Here is a 20,355-nt window from a genome sequence, read left to right on the forward strand (position 1 = left end):
TCATTACAAATGACAACAATTTCAATCAAAGTAAATAAGAGTCTCTGAAATTTTGGTTAAACAAAACAAATGGTAATACTCGACCATTAAAATGTGTGCAGTTATGTTCGTTAAAATCTAACGTTTCATACAGTAGGATTAAAGAAAGATCAAGTATCTTTATCAGGATATTTTCAGGCTGCCTTTGGTGACGCAGTGGTTAACGCTAGTCACATTTGTTTATACCAATTTCCGTTTTTTCATTGTTCACGATTCTTTCAGGAAGTTGCAACGTGAAATTGTAACTTCCCTAGCTCTTGTGGTTCAGTGGAAACAGATGGCTAACCGATTACAAATACATTCACAGCTTTCCATCAACGCAAACATGATTTCCCTGCACTTGGCCCATATCATTCTAAATATCTCTTACATCCATTCAAGTAATAAGCACAAAGATTGATTTTGTCTAACTTTGAGCAAATTGCTGACTATGTGAACGTGGCACTGCAGACTGGGTTCCATCTGGCAAGGATTTTACATTAAGTTCATATGATTTGTTTTTCAAGAGCTTTGTGTCTGGTATTAATCAACATGTGTAGTCAGCTTTGGCCTCATTAATTATGGGCCTCTCCGCCATCTTAGGCAAAGGCAGCACATTTTAACAGTTGCTTGATTTGTTCTCCTTCTCCACACACATTATAACATTTGCACACAGTCAAGAGTTACTTATTTTACATTTTATACAAGGAAAGAGGTCGATTGGTGGTTCGTGATCATCAGGTGCCAATTAGCATTCTGATAAACGTAATCACGTGTGAGTTTACTGGAATGTAAAGTAAATTTTTCCACCATCAATTTTATTTAGTACTGTAAAATACTTTTTGCAAATTCAATTACATTTCATTAATTATTAGGATTTTTTTTATATTTCCATTGATTTGATCTCTCTTCTTATCTCTCCTGCTCTTAGTTACTTGTTTTGTCTATTAAATGTGCATTTTGTCTGTTGAATGAAGTAAGCAACATTAACAATTTTCTTTGAGACTCAGAACGAACAAGTCGCATGTCCCTAAGAGAACTGAAAGAATTGCATTGCTTACCCATAATAGGTAATGTTTGACATTTTGCACGTTTCTCAGCGCAATGGAACTGAGTATCAGCTGTTCCGTACAACAGGCAGCGACTCACTTGCGAGTCATTCCGAGGTAAATTTCTTCATCCGTGTGATTCAATATTTATCCTCCATTCTGATTATTACAGAAGACGCATGCTGCATTGTTTTGTATAAGCAAATTTGTTGTGTGTCTTATGTCAATTTACTTCTGGATGCAGAGCAAAAATCATTAATTATCTGTGCATAAATCCAACAATTGCACACTTCCTTTTGAAATGAATACAATCGTTGTGCTAATGAATTAACTATTATCATAAAATGCATGCCTCTTCATTTCATTTTAACTTTTAACTGGAGGGAGTGCATCATTCGTATACAATTCCTCCAAATCTGCAAATTTCATTATTTTGGAAAATTTTCATCGTCAGTGTCACCCATTCTACAATCACCTAAAATAGATCAAATAATCTAATACTGTGATATAGTGGTTATTGCAGAGACTTGGATATCAGGGAGGCAGGAATTGTTCAAGGGTTTAGATGTTTCAAATGAAATGGGAGGGAGAGGCAAAAGAGATGGAGGAGAGGCATTGCTATTCGGATAGCTTCACCGCTGTAGAGAGGCAGGGGTCCAGGAGGATTTGGCTGCAGAGCCAATATGGATGGAAGTCAGAATCAGGAAAGGAAAAGTCACTTTAGAATTTTCTACAGGCGCGCTGAATGGCAACAGAGGCACAGAGGAGCAGATTGGGAGACAGATTTTGGAACATTGCATAAGTAACAAGGTTGTTGTCATTAGTGACTTTAACTTCCTTAACATTGATTGAAAACTACTTAGTTCAAATAGTTTAGAAGGAGCAGTGTTTCTCAGGTGTGTTAAGGAAGTGTTTCGCAATCAATATTTTATTCGGCCGACTAGAGAGGAGGCCATACTTGATTTTGTGCTTGGCAACGAACGATGCCAGGTGTCAGACCTCTCGGTTGGAGACCATTTTGGTGATAATTATCACAAATCCCTGACCTTTATCATAGTCATGGAGAGGGATAGATGTACAGCTGACGGTATGAGAAAGTAGATAATAGGAGGAGGGGGAATTAAGATGCCGTTAGACAGGAACTGTGGCACCAAAATTGGAACCAATTTATCGTGAGAAATACACAGCAGAAATGTGGAGCTTGTTTTTGAAGCATTGTGGATAGTGCTGGATAGGTTTGCCCCACTGGAAAGGATGTTAGGTTGAAAGAACCTTGTGTGACAGGCGATGTGGGACATCTAGTCAAGAGGAAGAAGGAAGCTTACTCAAGGTTGTGGAGGCAATAATCACACAGAGCTTTAGAGGGTGACAAGGTAGCCAGGAATCAATTGAAGAATGCACTTTGGACAGCTCGAAGGGGGTGTGAAAAGATTTTAACTGACAGGAATAAGGAACAGGAGTCAGAGGAGGTAGGGGAGGTCCTTAACGAATACTTTGTTTAAATATTCACTACTGAGAGGCACATTGAAATTTCTGAGGACAGCGTGAAACAGACTCGATTATGTTGATGTTAAGAAGGAGGATGTACTGAAAATTCTGAAAAACGTGATGATATGCAAATCCATAGGACCAGACCGGATATACCCTTGTTCACTACAGGAAGCGAGGGGAGAGATTGCTACATTTTTGGAGATGATTAGTGCGTCCTCAGTGTCCACTGGAGTCGAGCCAGATGATTAGAAGGTGGTAAAGGTTATTCCCTTGTTCAAGAAAAGGAATAGATATAATCCTGGAAATTACAGGCCAGTCAGTCATATGTCTGTGCTGGGCAATGTTTAGAGAAGTCTCTGAGACACAACATTTATGATTACCTCGAAAACCATAGTTAGATTAGAGATAGTCACCATGGCTTTGTGAGGGGCAGATCATGCCTCACAAACCTGATTGAATTCTTTGAGGATGTGACAAAATGTGGCAAAACACGTTCATGTCCAGTAGACGTGGAGTTTGTGGATTTTAGCATGGCGTCTGATAAGGGTCCTCATGGTAGGCTTATCCAGGAAGTAAGGCGGTATGGGATACAGGGAAATCTAGTTGTCTGGATACAGAATTGACTTTCCCACAGAAGACATAGGGTGGTGATAGATGGAAGGTATTCAGCCAGGAGCTCGGTGAACAGTGATGCTCTGAACGGATCGATTCTGGGACCTTGGTTCTTTGTGATTTTTATAAATGACTTGGATGAGACAGTGGAAGGTGGGATAGGTTTGCCGATGACACAAAAGTTTCTGGTATTGCGGGTTGTGTGGAGGGCTGTTGTAGGATGGGACATACCGACAGAATGCAGAAATGGGCTGATAAGTGGCAGATGGAATTCAACCTTGAAACGGTGTGAAGTGATTCGGTTTCAAAGGTCGAAATTCAACGCAGAATACCGAGTTAAAGGCAAGATTCTTGGCAGTGTTGAGGAACAGAGAGGGCTTGGGGTCCATGTTCATAGATCCCAGAAAGTTTCCACTCAAGAGGATAGGATTGTTAAGAAAGCATACGATGTGCTGGCTTTCATTAGCGGGGTATTAAATTCAAGAGCCGTAAGGTTATGCTGCAGCTCTGTAGAGTCCTGGTTAGACCACACATGAATATTGTGTTCAGTTCTGGTCGCTTCATTATTGGAAAGATGTGAATGTTTTCGAGAGTGTGCAGAAGTAATGTAGCAGTGTGATGTCCGGACTGGAGGGCATATCTGATGAAGAAAGGTTGAAGATGTTAGGGCTTTTATATTTGGATTGAAGAAGGATGAGGGGTGACTTGATAGAGTTTTGCAAGATGATGAGAGACATAGATAGAATGGGTAGCTAGAGTCTTTATTACCCATGGTGGAAATGTCTATAGGGAGCATACCTTTAAGGTAATTGGAGTAAGGTGTGCGAGAGATATCAGAAATGCGTTCTTTACACAGAGAACGGTGGTTACATGGAATGCACTGCCAGCAGTGGCAGTTGAGTCAGATTAGGACAGTTAAATGATGCTTGTCTAGACACATAGAAGGTAGTACCATGGAAGTTATAGAGGTTAGTCTGAGTAGATAAAAGATGGGCACAACATCAAGAGCTGAAAGGCCTGTACTGTGCTGTACTGTTCTATGTTCTATGTTTAATCGGCACAGAAAACTGGTCAATATACCAGGATTCACTATAAATCTCTCTAAAGTAGCATTTGTGGATGAATGGGATACCATTTAGAAATATGCAGCAGGGATCACTATTTTACTTTATTGTGCTTTTTGGATAGTTTGAATGTACTTGCACTTGCACCATTGATGTCAAGTTTAATTTCAAATCGGTGATACTCAGATTGGGAATGATAACTGTCCCACATTACATTGCATGTATTGAATGTTTTGAAAGATCCACCATACGTCAAATCATATTAATCAGCATTGATTCAAACACTCTTGGCATTAATACTGTTGTTCATATCCATCTTCTCCATCTATTTCATCTTCATTTTGCGTACTTGCTGTCAGTGCATCTCTGATTCCAGACATTGCAGAAATCTAATTAAGTCACTCTTCATCTTGTGCACTTGCTGTCAGTTCATCTCTGATTCCAGACATTGTAGAAACCTACTTAAGTCACTCTTTTATCATTCTTCTGACATTGTCATTAATAACAGTATATTCTTCGGTATTCTCACTTTTGAATATATCTCTGAAATTCTCTAAAAAATTTGCCCATATGTGAGCAGCTCCATGCTATCCAAGAAACGAAAGAACATCTTTTTTTTGGAATTGTTCTCATAATTGTTCTCTGTGCTTTCTACAATGTATTCACATTCTTGTTATTTTCTGCTGCCAAAATTGAGCAAAGTAGTGCAACTGAGGCTGATGAAAAGATCAATAAATGTCACAACGAGGCTGTTCTTTATTTTTGGACTTTAGAATTTCATTTGCAAAGGCTAGCATTGTGTATCAAAGATTCTAATCAATCCTAAATAATTCTGTTACGCTTGGCAATTTATGCTCATATGACCTCTGAGCTTCATGAATATTTCTTTTCTTCATTTCTCTTTACTTGTGCCTTCTTATAAAACCAATGAGAAATCATTTATCTGCTCTAAATTCAAGAACGTATTTCAAAACACTGCCAACATCTCTTCGAGTATAATTCTTGCTCCTGTCTGCAAAAACAATTAACATTTTACGTCGTCTTTGTTCCATGATCAATCAAGTTTAAGTCATCTGAAGTACAACACTGCGAAATACCGATCCTTCTTGACTTCTCCTGCATAAATTCCAATAGTCCGGAAAACAGGCATCTTTCACAGCCATCTCTGTATTAGAGGCTTAACGTTTGCTGTCAAGAATGTTATGTAGCACTTTATTGAACACATTTTGAAAACCCACATTATGGTCATTTGCTGAACACCAGTTTTGGAATCCAAGTTAGTATGACAAAGCATGCGTCTTCTCGTCTGGAAAGGAGGATGCTGATCGTACGTTAACGGTCTTTCCTCTACTTACTGGATCAACGTTCTCTCCAGATCTTGTTACATTCCACTGTCATGTGCTTGAAGGATGTACATGTTAACAATTAAACTACTTGGTGAGACTGATTACTTGAAAACCTACACCTGGAGTGTGATCCATAAATGAAGCTTCTGTCTCTCAGGCAGCGTTGCAACCGATTGGAAGAAAAGAATATCTTTGACGCTCTGTACAAGATCATCCTCATCATTCCAGGAAATCAATTATCCTCTCGTCCCACATCAACTCGTGACCACATTTATCAGAAACTATACCGATCTTCCACAATCAGTCTAAAGCAGGAAGATTTTTTTCCAGGATGACCAGTGGGCATTCCTTGATTTGTAAGAAAGGGTAAATAATCCGTGTCTTTGCCAATCTGGCCCATTCTTCTGTGTTCAGTGTCTTTTAAATCTAGTTTGTAAGCCATCAAACCTGATTTTAAAACATACAATCCATTTTAGAACAAGTTTCATACAATTTGTTGCAATGTCTATCTTTCCAACCTGAAGAGTTCTCCAAACATGCACTACTTGTTGAATGAGTCAGTATTGCGAATTAACTGGAAATGCTTTAAAGGTTTACAAAATGCATTCAGTTACATTGGCTCCTGGTGCCCAATTCATTTTGCATCTTTTGCATTCTAAATCTTTACGCTATGTTATGATTCCCTATTGAGGTTTCTGACCCCATTTATTACTTGGCAGAAAACGTTTTACTCAATGAATGCATCGTATTGTATTAAATATGGTTACTGTAGACTGTGTCTTTTGATGCATGTCCAATTACATCCCAAAACATCAGGAAAAATATTCTGGCTCTGTTCTTTTAAGTACTCTTTTCACGACCCAACTTTGAGGAAATTGCTCTTTTTCTGCGAATTTGAGATTGTGCTTATTTTCAATAACATTACTATAAAGAACTGGGTCGTGTCATTCTCTACTAAATTAAATTTTTAATTTAAATGTATTGTTTTTTTTGCCATACAGTGAGGAAATGTAATTAGCATTTTATTTGATGTTTTCTTCAACTCGGCATTTCATTTGTGCCTGATTGAGATTTAATAAGTTTCTGTCACTTTACAGGTGTAGGGAGTTATATCGAAATAGCTTTCGCTTCGCTTGCACTATTGTTCCTTCTGTGTATCCTGATAGTTTGCACGTGGATTGGATGCGAGAAGGGTAAGTTTCTAACTTACATAATTTTATTCATTAACAATACTGTGGAAATATATTTTCGAGGTGTGCTGTCAAAATAGATATTATATTTGTACAGCCATAAGAACAGGCAATGAATGATTGGATATCTGGAGTTAAGAATATTCAATCAGAAACGAAGTAATGTATAACTCCCTATGCTTGCTTGATTCATAGCATTTGTGCTGTCATTTGATAGACTGAATGAAAGAAGGAGAGAAAGAATATGCTTTTCCAAGTTGACATACAATTAGTGGAATGTCAGAAGGATTACTAATGGGGGCCCACTGTACTGAAAATCTAAAACAATTACTCAAGGGAAAACAGAGAAAGTAAATCATCAACAATTATAGAATGAACGCAATGGAAAGGCAAGAGATGAGTAGGACAGTAAGACTCTCCAAAGAGACAAAGACAAACAAGATCAAATGAATGCACGTGATAACGGATTGAGAATAAAATCTCGAAGTGTTTCGTTATTCAATTTGGTGGTTAGAATGGAAATGGAGAATACGTTTAAGTCGTGAATTTATTTTGTTTTAATTTTCAGGGCAACATAAGTCTCTGTATAAATGCCTGAACAAGTAAATAGCATGCAGATCAGGTACCAAATTACGAAGGAAAATGTGTTTTTGCATGTTTTTGTCAACGCCTTGAAACGTAAAAATTGCAGAGGACTTGATAAAATTACATAGAGCTTCTCTGAGGTTGCTGTTGGAATGTTTTGTGAACCTTTAGCTCACGTGTGTAAGGCCGTGTAAGACATTAATAGTAGTTCAAGAAATTTTCAAGACATTGTCTCCGAGAGAGAGAGAGAGAGATGCCCTTTGATAACCGTCTGATTAATTTAGTCACTACATTAATTCGACCTTAAAAGGGGATAACTTTCAATATATAATTCTCTGAAGGGCTTGAAACACAAGGAAACAACAACAAAAATAATCACATTTGTTTTTTTCATTGGGCACACAGTGAGCAGAGATTCATTTAATAAAACACCTGTGAATATTTGAATGCCTACATCACAGATGATTATGAAGCTCTATTGAATATAATTGAGGTGCAGATGACTTCGTTTTAATCCCTCAGACAATAAACAATATGAAGAGAATGTGTGAAAATCGAAGTCAGGCATAAGCATGTCAATGGCTGCAGCAGTAGCAATAAAAGTGTTGTGTATTACAAACCATAATTCATATTTACTAATATTCTCTCCGTTGTATTTGCTCTTTGTTTTAATGCAATTTATTATTACTGGTGAGTTTGAAAAAATTTATTCATACAGTTATTGTTCTTATTATAGCTATTAAGACTATTATTATCATCATCATTCGATTTATATTCCAATCCATAATTAGCTTCTGAGGTATCAAGTGTTATTGTTGTTAGACCTACTACGAGATTTATTTTCTAAAAGAAATAAATATGCTAATCTAAACAATAACAACAAAAGAAAAGCATCGACATGGAGAAAGGTCATTGTGAATCCTAAACTTTGTATTCCAGGTTCCACTCATTGACTGACTCTGAAATCAGAATGTGCAGTAGAGAATTAATGTCTGAGAATCATTGTCCTTTGCAACTAGTTCATTCTTCCTAGAACAGAGTTACGCTGGGTGATGTTGTGGCTCTATAGTTAGCACTGGTACCTCACAACGACAGGAACCCAGGTTTGATTCCATCCTTGGGTCGCTGTCTGTGTGGCAGTTGCACATTTTCCCGTGTCTGTTTGGATTTCCTCTGGGGGGGTTCTGGTTTCCCCCGACAATTCAAAAATGCATAGATGAGGATGACTGGTCATGTTAAATAGTGTCTGGCAATATGCATGTTAGGTTGATTGGCCGTGTGAAATGTATGTTTGCAGAGATAAAGTAGAAGGGTGAGTCTGCGTGGGATACTCTTTCGCGGCTTAGTGTGGGCTTCAAAGGCGGAATCTCCTGATTCCATGCTCGAGGGCTTCTATGATTGATGATAACTAAAATGTAGAGCTGAAAATACACTTTAGCTGCTTTGGAGGTTTTTTTTGCTGATATTGTGTCGAGATAACTGACATTTGGTTGATTTTTTAAAACTTTCTGATGAAGGAATTTGTTACAGGGAATACAACCCCAAAATACTGTATGTGCCGAGATGGCACATGACAAGGAGACAAAATGCACCTCAGCCAGAGATGTACAGGGGAACCTTAATAATTCAAACGAGATGGGTGGGCACTACTTCGTTTGGATAATCGATTATACAGTTAATAGATTAAATGCCTTTCCTCTGGGGCTCCGAGGTTTTATAGTTTGCTCCCCGTTCAGGAGGCTGCAGCAACAAACAGTGCACGAGACCTCGCCCCTGTCCAACACCGCGCCCCCACCCACAAACCCCGTCCAACACCACCCATCCTCAAACTCAATCCAACACCACCCTGTCCCCAATTGCCATCCAACACCACCCCCCCTACCCTCCCGCCACCCCCCCCCGCCCCTCCCGCCTGGGTCCACCACCGCCCCATCCCCAAAACTTGTCCAACACCACCCCCACCCCCAATCCAATCCAACACCACCCTGCCCTGAAACCCAGGCCAAGATCGCCCCCCCGCCCTTTTTGTACACGGACCATGCCCCCAAAACCCAACTAACACCACCCTGTCCCCAAACACTGTCCAACACCACCCCCACCCACGCACATGCCCCTTTCCAACACCGTTCCCAATCCCAACCCATGCGCACAGACATCCACCCCCAGCCCCTCTCCGGGGCAGCTGGACTGTGAACCAACAAGACTGATGCCGCTGCCTTTGAGGGACAAGTCTCCAAATAGCACACACACACACAGCAACAGCCACGCACACAACCTTTTACTGCAACTTTTTGACAGGTTCCACGGTAACCCTACACAGGACAATGGTGGAGAGATTATCTGGGGAAGCGGCATTTAGGGTACACCCCTCTGCAAGACTCCAGGGAAACTGTGGGGAGAGACCGAGAATGGGAGGTCAGTCATTTGGAGACGGTGCTTGTTTAATCACTGTAAAAAAAAAGACGTGATCACTGTTGGAAACATATCTTTGATGCAATGTTATTTTTATTGAGACCTCGAGCCCTTCTTCAGATAATTGGTATCCTGATATTTAAGGTTCCCCTGTATCAGCGAGCCAGACTTGCACTGGACAATATCATTATGTAAATGTTCATTACTGTCTGTGTCTAACTAATAAGAGATTAATAGGACCGCAATTGCTGTACACAATTAAATATTATGTTTCTAAAGTATGTGAAAAGCTTTCATGGCTTCGAAGTCACCGTGGAAATACTCCTGGAACTGCAGGTTTTGGGACCTCAACTACTGTGAGTGAATAAGTCCAAAAAGAAATGACAAGAGGATAGAAAGTAAGTAATCATGATGTCACAACATTTAATATGGAAGCTAATTAGTTTGTAACTTCAGAAAATTCTAATCGTAACGGGAGTGAGTATCATTGATACAACGACGAAAATATGATTTTGAAAACGCTGTCAGAGTAAATTCAAGCACAATAAACTTTAATTGTTGTGTGAAAGAGAAGGAGAACTAACTACAGACCGATATGTACTCCAAAGATTCTGAAAATGTAGGCTTGCAGAAGCTTGTACCTGGTTTTCTAATGAACAAGTTGACAGCTACATTAATAAGACTTATCATTGCTTCAGAATTGTGAAGGTGAATTGTATGCACTCTGATCGTTTTGGCATTTATTTGCCAAGTCTCTGCATTCGTGAAATAGGCAATTGGATTAACAGATCATGTCATGATGTGAAGCCACATGTTGCAATTACACGAGTGTATGTTAAATCACTTGACTATGATGCATTCAGCAGTAGTTTCTAAACGTAGAAAAAGTATAATTTTTTTGTGAATTCGTTCTGTTTTGATATGAATATACGTCTCATATTTTCTAAGCTACAATGTGTTTTGCATGTATTTTTTTTTCTGTGCATGACAAAACTTTCCAGCAACAAATTTCTAACAAGCGCTACTAATGAAAGATACAAAGATGTATCCAAAACTTGAATATCTGTTTGCATTCACTCACATTAAGGTTGATTACAATCAAACAAATGGCGTGGTAATATTATTACATAGATTGACGCACACACATTTAGCAATAGATTGTCAAACTATATATTTATAACTTCAAATCTCTTTTCTACATGTTATCAGCTTCCAGCAGTCTGACTTCCTAAGCTATCTACACAGTACTTGTATTGTCGAAAGGGCAGAAGGCAAGATCACAGATCATTCAATGTTAGGTCACTGCCAAACTTTGTCTCGTCAATGCACTTTGCCTCCTACCATAATGAACATCATCTTTTTTCCACTTGGATTCTGTATTTGATCAATTGACACGAAACATGAAAGATAATAACCTTCCAATGATGGCTGAATTGTACTGTGATAACACTGCCTTTACAATGATTAAAAAGTACAAACATTGGAAACAGTTTCGTTTTTTGTAATTTGCAATGTTTCACTCAAAGAGCCTTTTCCTTTCTATATTGCAAGTGTTTTACAGCATATTGCAAACCTTCATTCTTTGAATCAAAGAAAACCATGTACGATTCCATAGCTGTGCCAATTTAATTTTGTGTCACATGGCAACACCTCCAAATAAATGGTTCATAAAACAGTGAGAATAACACAAATTTCTGAATTACAAAACCAAAAAATATTGACAAACTTTTACAGCTTTTACAGCTCAATCAGCACATCTAGTAAAGGCTAAATGGGCATTGCTGGTATTTTGAAATGGACATTCTAATTTATAACATGAATAATGATTTTAAAAAGTCAAAAGAAAACACTAAGTAAACTGATTGGTGAGAACAACCAGACATATCAACAGCAACAACAGATGTAAGAGTCATTCATTCTAATTATGATATAGAGCAAGGAATGATCATTTGCTCCATTTATTTTAATGGGAATACGCCCCTAAAAGGTAAGATAAATTGAGATACTTAAAAGGTTAATAAATTTAACGTAGAGAGCAATGATTTCTTGGAAGTGTACAGAGCAACGAGAATAAACAAGAAAGGTTTGTGAGGGGTTGGTAGAAGAATGCTTTCAGCCGGGTATATTAGGATTGAATGCCAATGTTGACTGGCTTCTCTGCTTGGAGTGTGTTGACGGGAGACATATCAAAGAGGAGTCTTCAATCCTGTGAACCGTACCTTAAGTGATCTTTGTGCAGGGTTCTATTACCACATATCTGGGAGAAGCCAGAACCATTTCAAATTTGGCCTTCACTTGGAGTACAGTTGTTCTCTTTATCACAGCTCATTTCCAGGGTCAATGACACTCCGAGTTCCCCAGTGGAACACAATATGTTTACACCCTTCACGATACAACAGTTACATGCAACATTAATGTTATTGTTAGCTACATGCCCCTAATCTATACTTATTATCCAGTAAACACAGAATCCATGATGGGCAAGTACATGGAAAGCCATAGGTCCTCTGATAATCTTATCATCTAATCTTAGTATCTAACCAGATACTTCCACCACCTACCTTTGTAATCTTAAAATGCTTCTGACAATTTATTTCTTCGCTGAAATTTGCCAGCTACAATGCCTTATTTGCCAATCACCAAAATATTCGCTTCTGTGAAGAAATCTTTCACACTCTGTACTAATTTTAGTAAAGTAGATTATAAAGGCAACTGATCACTACCAATTGTTGTAAAGTTCTGAAAAACAACCTGAATGTTAAGTTAATGTGGTACAGTTGAGAAATTGGGAACAACCATTCCCCCACTTCAGCCTGAGCTGAAGTCCCTTTGACTTGCAACTGCAGTTTATGACTCCTGCTATTTACAACTTGTAAGTGGATTTTAAAATAAAATTTAATTTTCAAATGAATCATTACTATTTCCTCTCTAAGCATTTCCCATAATCAATTATGTTTTTCTTAACAGAAGCATCTATTTGAATTCCACTGATGAGGGTAAAATTGAATGACTTTATAATTTTGCAAATCCCTTAAACAAAACTTGTTTAGATACCACAAACAGCTAGGGGACAACCACATATTCTGTCTATAGTTTGTAATCTGTCTTTATTACCCTTCCCTGGATCTTTGGATGTAAGAATTTGCTCGAAAGAACCACACCATCACTGAAGTTTCAAATGCTTATCTCTCCCCATCGTGACATTTCTTTTCATAACCTTCCTACTGCCATCCTCCTGTGGCAGTGGTTTCATCGGAATTTGGTTTACACAATGTGTTCATGTTTTATCCCCTAATCATGCAGTTGGCCAGTTTATTACCTTGAAATATTTGATCGAGTAATGCAACTAACCTTTTTACACTAATTTGTTATTTGGGTTTATAATTCTACAATTACCCAAAGAGTTCCAAATACTATAGAATCAGATCTTTCCTCTTTTCCTTCTACTTTTTACCGGGACTGACCAAACCATGCCTTGCAAAAATGCCCCTCATTAGAATGCTTGTACACTTAGAACTGCCAGTTGACACAAGCCTCATTAGTTTCCATAGTTCCCCTTGTTACAGAGAGTCTCATCATAACCAACATAGCTATATGTAGGCTACCAGACTGTGAGCATCAAAATGCTTGTTTCGAGAGGAATGCCAGCAGCGTAGGGTCACCTGCCCCGACAGCTCCGGACGCATCTATGCCCTGGCACCACCGCAGACATCAGATCAGTCTTCCTGAGGTCAGTCAACACAATTAAAGCAACTCTCTCAATGCGCACTGGGCAGACTATCTGGTGGAAGCATTCACCGATATGTTCAAACACTCCCCCCAACAACTCAACATCCCCATCTGCTTCAAGAAGTCCATCATCATCCCAGTACCTAAGAAGCACTTTCAACATACCTTCATGACTACTGGTCAGTGGTTCTGACCTCCATAATCGTGAAGTGCTTTGAGAGGCTGGTCATGGTCCAAATACACTCTAGTCTCTCAGCTTGCCTCGATTCCCAACAAATTTTCTGCCAAAGTAGCAGTTCCACAGCAAACGCCCTCACTCTGCACTCATCTCTGGAACATCTAGACGGCAAAGATAATTATGTCAGACTGCTGCTCATCGACTACTTCGCTGCCATCAATACCATTATCCTCTCCAGACTGTTCTCAAAACACCAAGACGTGCGTCTTGGCTCTGCTGTCTGCTATTGCATCTTCTGCTTTCTGACCCACAGATGTCAATCCGTGAAGATAAACAAATGCACATCTTCCACGATAACACTCAACACTGATACCCCCTAAAGATACATCCTGAGCGCTCCACTGTACTCAACGTACACCCCCACGACTTTGTTGCCAAATCCAAACGAACGCCACCTGCAAATTTGCTGATTATACCACCATTATCATATTCCTTCCCACCTCTCCAGTCCACCCTCCACTCCGACCTATGACCATCACCTCCTACCTGCATCCACCTATCATCTTCTTAGCTACCTTTCCCCTCACACCAACCCCCTCCTACTTATCTCTCAGCCTCCTTGTCACCCCGCCCCCAAATCCGTCGGCTCTCCTGTTCCTCCAATGCTGCCTGACCAGCTACGCTTTTCCAGCGCCACTCTTCTTGACTTTGATCTCCAGCAACTGCAGTCCTCACTTTCTTCTAGTGGAAATCTAACAATGACAAATCAGAATACAGAACGGAGATAGAGGGCTTGGTGACGTGGTGCAATGAGAACAACGTATCTTTCAATACCTGTAAAATCAAAAGAAAACTGACTTAAGATAGAAAAGAGGAGAGCATTCCCCATCTACATCAATGGTGCTGAGGTTGAGAAGGTGGACAGCGTCAAGTTCCGAGAAGTGATGATAACCAATGATCTCGCCTGACTTTCAGCGAAGATGTGACTTTCAAGATGGCATAATAACGCCTCTTCGTCCTGTGGCGGCTCAGGAAATTTACTGCGTCCAAAAGGACTCTCACCAACATATGCATAAGCACCATTGAGAACATACTGTCCGGGTGCATAATGGTCTGGCATGGCATCCACACTGCCCAGGACCGGAAAAGCAGTGGAAGGTTCTGTGTACCGCCCACACAAACACGGGCGCCATCCTTACATCCCTGGAGCCCATTTAAATGGTTCGTTGCCATGGAAAGGCTGCCAAAATCATCAAAGACCTGTGGGGTGTGTGTGTGTTTGTGTGTGTGTGTGTGTGTGTGTGTGTGTGTATCTGAGAGAAAGAGAAGACAGACAGCGAAAGAAAATGAAAGAAAATGAGAAGAGCTATTCCGAAGCTTCAGCAACTTCTATGTTGATTTTTCCTATTTGGCTCTGGTTACATCGTGTCTCCTGGAATTCGTCTTATGCTGTCTGGGATAGGATGTAAAATAGCGAAAAGGGGGGAAATTGATGTCTCGCTGGAAACACAGGGTGTAAGTCCAGTCTTCAGCATACATGGACCTCTAAAAGGATTATTTTTAACTTATAACCAAGCGATTGTCTTCTCTTTTTATTTTGTCCAACATTTTGTCCAACTGTTGGTCCATCAAATCATTTCTCCAACTTTTGGTTCATCAAATCATTTCTGCTTTATCATTTCTTATGTTTGGTTATCATTTTCTGCGTCATTTGCTGCAGTCTTGTTTTTTTTTCGCGCAGTCTATTTGTGTTGGTTATCTTTGAATCTACCTTTGAAATCTTGTTTTTGAATTAGTTCACAATTTCTCTAAAAAACATGTCAAGTTGTTGTAATATTGATGAGTATTTTATTTCTCCACATGCATCCTACAAAAGTTTAAATCTTGAAATATTGTTCAACATTTACACTTGATCCATGTGTTTGTGACCTGTGATCCTATAGTCTTATTAGCGTATGTCACTGGGAATAAAGAAAATAACTTGTAGTGACGTAAAGTGGCCAGCAGAGTCCAAGTGGTTTAATTTAATTACAGTACAGAGAAGTAATGTTTAATGAATCAAAGAAACTTGGTGTAATTACTCACTTCAGCAGCCATATGGATAAAAATGACACTTAGAAGAATCTTTGTTGCACAGCCCAAAAGGTTCTGTTTTATCACTGTCTCACTGCCAACCTGCTTCGGAGAACAAAAATAGTCCGCTGTGTGATAACAAGAATTGCTTATGAACACACTTGCGTACATCTTGTGAAGCTTCTCTTTTGACTTAAAGACCAGCATCCGCAAAAAAGGAAAGCGATATTGGTACTGTGAGTGTGGAGCTGGATGACTTGTTGGCACGAGGCATTGTCAAGGTTTGTTTAAACATCGCACAAAGTAGTTCAACACCGAATGTTAAGGCACTGCCCTGAGAGTGGATATCACGTTTTTTTTTATTCCGTTGTATCAAAATTAAGACATTCTGACCGATCTTGCAGAATATATTTTCAGCTTTTCCTTAACAGTTTCCCTTTTCAATGAACTTTAAATTGCAAGTCTATAGGTTTGTATTCATTCAATCATTCCTTGTGGAAATGCATGTCAATTATCCAATGTAATTTCAACTTGCTTCTACAATCTATCTCTGACTAGCCCGGAACCATTATTACACAATTGACTATATGTTCTGAATGATATACAGATAAATCAGAATGTGGCGCATCATGAGACAAATCCACTTAGGATATGGACATTTTAAAAATCATGATTAGTTTTGCTCACAGTTACACCTGCGTCAATTTTATGAGGATGTCACATGGGTGAACCTATTTCTGTTGTGTTGTTGTTGGTCGTGACCGGAAATGCTGCAAAATTCCTTATTCCATTCATTTATGGCACATTGAAATGTCCTGCTTTTGGGCTGCTGGTTTTGGACGCCCTGGTTTAAAACTTTTCTGAGATTCTGCATTCTGCCATGTCACATTATCCACAGTGGGCAGTACCCAATCAGCTCCATCCCCCCATACGTCCTCAGATAGCTGTAGTACTTGACTGCACTGGGGCAATTTAACAGAATATGGTTGCTCCACCACCAGTGATCACAGGAAAGCCATGTATCAGAATAAGTGCTCACAGTAAAAAGGTGTATTTGACCATCAGTTTAATGTGACAGCCTGAAAAAGCAACACCTTTCCCAGCATGTAGATGTCACTGTTAACATGTCTTTGCATGTGCAATTGCACATTCCTACCCGAATCTCTGTTTAGCAACAGTTTGCACTGCACACCAATCCTTAGTCACATGTTGTTCTAAAATCCTGTATAGGCTACCGCATATTTTGTTCCCCAGTACTCATAGTGGTTTACAATGGAGTCATTATTTTATATAGTGGAATATTATATTTCAAAGATTAAAGCATTTCAATATTCTCACCTTATTCAGCAACAGCAATCGCAAACAAAAAAAATATAAAACTATTACAAGTTTCTTTTCACTTTCGGAGCAAAATCAAATGACTTGCATCTCCACACCAATATTTCAATTAATGAATAATTGATGCACTCAACTGTTGTCTATTATAACGGGTTTTGGGAGTTATCACGCTTGATATTAATACAGCCTGTTATGCAAAATATTGCATTCCTTGTTTTTAATGTCCTCATTCGCCTCAAAATTTTTTTTATCCAAATTGTAGCTCTTGAGCATCCGTTACATCAACCGAGCCAACTCCAGTAGTGCTTAATGTGGCATGCGAGAATCATATCCAATATTCTGTACAGGGTGCAATTGCAACATCTCTATTGAGACTTAATAACTCAATGAACGCCTTCAACATCCGCTTGCAGCATGAAAGAGTTTATTGTTTTACAGCGGAGGGGAAATAGCCTCTGCCAAGCCAGTATCTTCTCAACTGAAAAAATGTTTTATATATTCGCTTTTAATCGGCCTTGTCTATTACAGGCCAATCGTACTTTTTGATTGTATGTACAACCAATCAAGTTACTCATTGATTTCAAGATGTTTTCCAAACTCCCCTTGGGCCTCCATTTTTTCCAACCACATCCCAGGCTTAGCTGCTGCATCATTTCAACAATTACATCTCTAGTGATAGGAAGCTGCAGGACTTCTTCTGTCTGGCTTACACTAAAATCCACAGAAATCTTTTTAAATCCCATCATGCCTTAAAATGTCTTAAAATTCCATTTTAATATATTGCATGTGGCTACAATTACCTGGGAGTCTTAACTGATGTGGGTCAGGCTCCTTCTTTCTATCCAACAATCAATACCAGTTTTTCGGGGGGTTCTATCAGTTTTCCTCAAAGCATTACCTTATAAAACTGTCACTACACAGGCAGCAGTTCCACAGGGCCGGTGGCATATATTCCACACGATCCTGTTTGGTTTTTTTTCATCTAGTTACCTTGGATAGGTTCCTACTCTGACATTATATGTTTACTTTAGCTTGGAGTTTAACTCAAAACACTACAGTTTAAATTATATGATGAACTATAGAAGGTGCTGCTCCACGTAGAAAAGTATCTTCTCAGCCATTTTATGTCAACTGATAAACACTTTCAGCCATTTCATAGTGCTTGAGATATGGCCAGCCCTAACAAGCCCTCCCACCAAATCCAAGACCAAGCAAACAAGTGAAGTTCATTTTCAAATGCCTACCATCTGCTACAGCATTATCATGATCAAGTAATGATGGCATTATTTCTATGTTCTGGCTCAGTCAGACAACTGCATAGCAGAGACATCAACCATGGTTGCAGCGGTTAATCTTTGTCCGTCTGTAACTGTCCCTGCAATGCATATTTTCTTTTCAAACGTAGCAGTTACTCACACAAACTTGGAAGAATTGGTACCGGTAATCACAGATCTCTTGCTCTTATTAAACCCAACTGCGTTATAATAGAGGCTTTTTAATGAGATATGTGCGCAACATTTCGTCGGCAGCACCTGGAAAGAGCCTGCTATGATGTTAGCACTTACTGTGTTTTGGAGAAATGAAGAGACATGCTATGATGTGGCATGCATTGCATCATTAGCAGCCTTAAGATATGTGTAGCTGGAGCACTAGGGTTATTTCACAAGTCCTCAGTAGTTCTTTTGAATCCGCCAGACATATAAAAGATCCAAACGCTTGTCGTCTTGACAGTCACCAAGATAGGATAATCCCAACTCATGAGGTTGCTGCTTCCATAGCTGCTATTGGCATAACTCAGTGATAGGACATAGAATATAGAAGATAGAACATTACAACGCAGTACAGTTCCTTCAGTTCCCCTGCACCCATCTGTCAAACTAATCTGAAGCCCATCTAAGCTCGCTACCCCATTATCATCCATATATTTATCCAACGCCCATTTACATGCCGTTAATATTGGCGAGTCGACCATTGCTGCAGTCAAGGCATTCCACGCCCTTACCACTCCATAAGAAAAGAATTGACAAACTGCAAGGATTTAAGCCTACCACATCTATAGGCAATGAAGTCGAGAATGATGGACTCTCTGTTGCTTGCAAATCCTGAGCGGATTTTTAGCTGTAATTTCTTGGAATTTGCTCCTATTTCCCTCTTTTCCTGGAATTCCTGACAAATCTATTGCACTTTCATTTCTCTGTGCCTTGCACATGACACCAACAAAAGCACTCAATGTGCCTGGAATCATAGAGAATATTTCCAATGTACAAGCAGAAATGTTTTGCTGCAATTATGTTGGGCCTTGGTGAGACAACATCTGAAGTATTGCGTTGCTGTTTTATTCTTGTTACCAGAGAATGTTCTCAGTATGAAGGCAGTCCAACGATGGTTTACTGGGCTGATTCCTTGATAGCAAAACTAATGCATAACGAGAGTTTGGGTTAAAAATCACACAACACCAGGTTGTAGTGCAACAGGTTTAATTAGAAGCACACTAGCTTTCGGAGCGACGCTCCTTCATCAGGTGATAGTGGAGGGCTCGATTGGAACACAGAATTTATAGCAAAAATTTACAGTGTGATGTAACTGAAATTATACCTTGAAAAATTATTGTCTGTTAAGCCTTTCATCTGTTAGAATACAGTGATAGTTTCACTTCTTTCATGTGTAAATGACAAAACCTTTTTTTTTTAAGTTGCATTCTTGGGTTGGCTGTTAACAATGGTGATAGCTAGGCAATATGTTGAAGGTGTTAGCCCCCTGTGTTCTCTGTCTATGACCTGATGCTTAAATTGATTCTAATCTAAAAAGTGAGACAACAGAGTTTTGCATAAATTCATGCAGTTTTTGAGCTCAGAGTTCTACATGAATGTATGCAGTTTTTGAGCAAAATGCAATGTAACTCTGCAAGTATAAATTCACCCCACAAAATATATGTGTGCATGTGGGTCTTTGTCTGTCTGTCTGGGGCGGGGTTTGTGAGTGTGAGAAAGTGTGTGTGTGTGTGTAGTGAGTGCAGAGTCTCTTAAGTCAGTGAGGGGATGCATGTGTGAGTGTGGGCGTGTGTGTGTCTATAGGGGTGTGTGTGGGTGTCTGTGTGCGCGTCTGTGTGTACCTGTGAGAGTGTGTGTGTGTAGGAATATCTATGTGTGTGTGTAGTACAATGGTGATCACCTGTAATGTAGCATGAACCCAAGGTCCCAGTTGAGGCCCTCCCTTTGGGTAGCGAACTTAGCTATCCATTTGGGTGGTTTGAAAATTTGCTTAGGGGAA

General features: G+C 39.4%; 1 long non-coding RNA gene across 1 annotated transcript; it reads left to right on the top strand.

Moving 5' to 3' along the window:
- Window positions 1-6,696: 6,696 nt before the first annotated feature.
- On the top strand, window positions 6,697-11,208 carry LOC132834015 (uncharacterized). Its single transcript, XR_009647139.1, has 3 exons — window positions 6,697-6,773; window positions 10,047-10,165; window positions 10,977-11,208. It is a non-coding gene; the product is annotated as an uncharacterized LOC132834015 (long non-coding RNA).
- Window positions 11,209-20,355: the final 9,147 nt, after the last annotated feature.

The sequence above is a fragment of the Hemiscyllium ocellatum genome, chromosome 38 (genome assembly GCF_020745735.1).
Source record: "Hemiscyllium ocellatum isolate sHemOce1 chromosome 38, sHemOce1.pat.X.cur, whole genome shotgun sequence".
NCBI classification, from domain to species: Eukaryota; Metazoa; Chordata; class Chondrichthyes; order Orectolobiformes; family Hemiscylliidae; genus Hemiscyllium; species Hemiscyllium ocellatum.